The sequence below is a fragment of the Malus domestica genome, chromosome 15 (assembly GCF_042453785.1).
Source record: "Malus domestica chromosome 15, GDT2T_hap1".
Lineage (NCBI taxonomy): Eukaryota > Viridiplantae > Streptophyta > Magnoliopsida > Rosales > Rosaceae > Malus > Malus domestica.
In genome coordinates, this window is record NC_091675.1 from 12,938,583 (window position 1) to 12,942,210 (window position 3,628).

The following is a 3,628-nucleotide window of genomic DNA, read 5'->3' on the forward strand; positions in this document are numbered from 1 at the left end:
CTTCTCCTCAAGCTCCTTCAAAGTGCGTCTACGCATCTCTTGATCACGAAAAGCTTTGGTTTGAATCGCCTTGCCTCGTGTGGAGATTTTGACGGGAGCTGTGTTGACTGTCATTGCTTCTTTGGTGGATTTCCACGTAGCCTTCTCCACCTTTGTCTCAAGAACTTTGTCGTTCTTGTAGTTGGCGATTGGTTCCTTCTTCCCATGATGGGCGATGCTCAACTCCATGTCATGGGCGCGGGTGGCCAATTCCTCGAAGGTCTGTGGTTTAATGCCTTGAAGGATGTATTGCAAACCCCATTGCATGCCTTGGATGCACATCTCGATTGAAGAGGTTTCCGAGAGCCTGTCTTTACAGTCGAGGCTTAAAGTGCGCCATCTGTTGATGTAGTCAATGACTGGCTCGTCCTTCCACTGCTCTGTGCTCGTTAGCTCTAGCATGCTCACAGTGCGCCATGTGCTGTAGAAGCGATTGAGGAATTCCCGCTCTAATTGCTCCCAGCTGCTGATGGACTCGGGCTCTAGGTCCGTGTACCACTCAAAGGCGTTTCCTTTAGCGAGCGCACAAACTGCTTGGCAAGGTAGTCCCCTTCGGTCCCTGCGTTGTTGCAAGTTTTAACAAAATGGGCAACGTGCTGCTTCGGGTTTCCTTTTCCATCAAACTGCATGAACTTTGGTGGTTGATAACCCCTTGGCATCTTTAGGGCATCAATCTTCTTGGAGTAGGGCTTTGAGTAGAACAATGAGGTATGTGAGCTCCCTTCGTACTGTGCCTTGATGGTGTTGGTGATCATCTCCTGCAGCTGCTGGATAGAAAGAGATCCCATGAGTGCCGCTGCTTGGTCTGGCTCCGGCTTCCCATCGATTTTCTTCATCGGGGGTTCTTCGTCTCCACCAGCTCCTCCCTTTAGTGGATCATCCTCTGGGTCGGGTTTATCGCCGTCCTGCACCTCCAGTCGGTTGACTAGTGCTGCAATCTGCAAGTCTTTTTCTTCCACAGTTCGGGTTAGCCTTGCGATTGCTTCATTCATTTGAGCCAGCTGCTCATCGATTGAAGTTGCTCCAATGGTCATGACTTGCATGGCTAAACTGTCGCTTGAATCGGCATCGGAGAGCATGGATTCGGAGTATTTCCTTGGGCTTTCCCCCCTTGGTGCCCTTAGTGAGGCTAGGGTGATCAAAGGCTCGTGCCTTGGGTGGTTTTGTTCCCTTGGCAGAGTTGATGCAGAGGTGGAAGATGCGGCAGAAAGAGCTCTTGCCTTGCTTCGAGTTATGATGCCCGAAGTGACACCGCCTATGGTGATAACGTTCTTGTTCCTTGCATTGGCCGCGAGAACAACTTGAGCCTTCTTTGATGCCATTTGTGCTTTTTGCGGATTCAAAGATAGAGATGAGAGGTAGAGATAGTCCCACTGGGCGTGCCAAATTTGTGAACACGAGATTTTCCTGCGATGAACGAGACAAGAAACACGTGTACAAAATAATATTTGTATTGATGATTTAGGGGTTACAATCTCTTCTACAAATTTAGCCTCTGATTCTATCTTTGCAATGGGTAGATTTGATGTTGTTGATCCAAAGGGCCGTCGGGGCTTGATCTAGGGATGAACGAATGATGAACGATGAACACTTTCTTCAAGGGCCGTCGTGGCTTGATCTAGGGATGAACGAATGATGAACGATGAACACTTTCTTCAAGGGCCGTCGGGGCTTGATCTTGAATCAGTGGAAGTTCTTCAAGGGCCGTTGGGGCTTGATCTTGAATGAGGATTTGACGAAGAACGAAGAGAGCTCTCTTGATCCTTCGGGATTTACTTGGCAGCTTTTGAGTTTCAAAGCTTCAAGGTTTTGATATGAAGTGAATTGGTTATGAATTGGTGTCTTTCAAATGAATGCCTTGGCCTTCTATTTATAGAATTCCAAAACTTGATTTTTTGGATTTAAATAATTAGATGGAATAAATCATCTCTGCCAGGTGTTGACACGTGTCCTGTTTGATGACTTTTCCGATTTATTTTGATTTTTCGTTTAGTCACATGCTATGTGTAAAATTTATGTGACACATAAACATTGAAATTTTAATTTTTGATCAACATTTATTTTACCGAAATTTCGATGTCTACAATCTCCTCAGTGATAGTATCCCCACAGAGTTTCATCTGAGAGGTAATTCTGAACAACGCCGAATTGTACTCAGCCACTGATTTGAAATCTTGGATCCTTAGGTGAGTCCAGTCATAGCGAGCTTTTGGAAGAATCCCCATTGTCTGGTGATTGTATCTGCTTCTCAAGGCATTCCAAAGGGCTAACGGATCTTCAACCGTTAAGTACTCGCTCTTCAGTGCCTCATCAAGATGACGACGAATAAAAATCATGGCCTTTGCCCGATCTTGAGAGGATGAGATGCTCTCTTCCTTGATGGTATATCCAAGATTTGCTGCTTCCAGATGGATCTTGGTATCCAGTACCCATGTAAGGTAATTCTTTCCAGTAATGTCCAGGGCAGCAAAATCAAGCTTTGCCAAGTTTGCCATTTTCTTTTCTGAAAGAAAAATGAGGTGTGTAAGAACTTGCAGCAATATGTGTACTGGAGAAATATATTGTTAGAACTTCTGGTTCTTACAAATTTTTGATCTTCAGGCCAAAATGATAAGTACTCGAAACTTCAGGCTCGAGATTTACACAATTAATGAGAAGGGCAATTGTACCGCACCATTCTCATCGAAATAAGTATAGGATGGGTGATTATTCCGCACTACTTTAAACAACAGGAAAATTTAAATATGTAGAGCAAGGTGGACGATTATACCGCACCACCTAAAATTGCGATAAAATTTAAATATGCAAAGCAGGGTGGACGATTATACCGCACCACCTAAAATTGCGATAAAATTAAATATGTAAAGCAGGGTGGACGATTATACCGCACTACCTAAAATTGCGATAAAATTAAATATGTAAAGCAGGGTGGGTGATTATTTCACACCACCTAAAATTGCGATAAAATTAAATAACGGGAAAATTTAAATATGCAGGATAGAGCGGGCGATTATACCGCTCCACTTAAAATTTGCAATAAAATTAGATCTGCAGTTCAAGATAGGCGATAGAACCGCACAATCTTGGATTGCATAAATAATCAGTGAGTTAGTAGTCAATATCTACACCAAATAAGAAATCAAAGATATAAGTGACTGTTAGTTGGAGAACTAGAAGTAAACATGGTGCAAACAGTTCTTCGCGAGGGTATACCCAACAATTGAGAGAGAGGAAGAAGAAGAACAGTAAAAACCTTAGAGGAAACATTTTTTTTTTCTTTCGGTGAAGGGAAATGAGAAATGATTAGAGAGTCGTGCTGATAACGTGTTATAAATAGGCAAAATTTATAGAGAGATAACCTTTACTCGGTGAAGGAACGAAGCAGTTGCAGAGTAATATACCGACACAAGCTGTTGCAGAGGAAGTAATGTATATTATGGCTATTAGATATATTTCTCTTTTCTTTCTTCTTCTCATTCACTCATCTTTGCACAATTGAAGTGCTCTATTTATAAAGCTACTTCAATGGAAAATTACAAAACATTACTATTTAGCTTATGAGTATATAGTATACACATGTGATACTTTA

General features: G+C 42.6%; 1 long non-coding RNA gene across 1 annotated transcript; it reads right to left on the bottom strand.

The window, feature by feature from the left end:
* Positions 1-2,419: 2,419 nt before the first annotated feature.
* LOC139192519 (uncharacterized) lies at positions 2,420-3,069 on the bottom strand. The gene is made up of 3 exons (XR_011576719.1): positions 2,933-3,069; positions 2,624-2,875; positions 2,420-2,542 (listed from the first exon to the last, which is right to left on the bottom strand). It is a non-coding gene; the product is annotated as an uncharacterized lncRNA (long non-coding RNA).
* Positions 3,070-3,628: the final 559 nt, after the last annotated feature.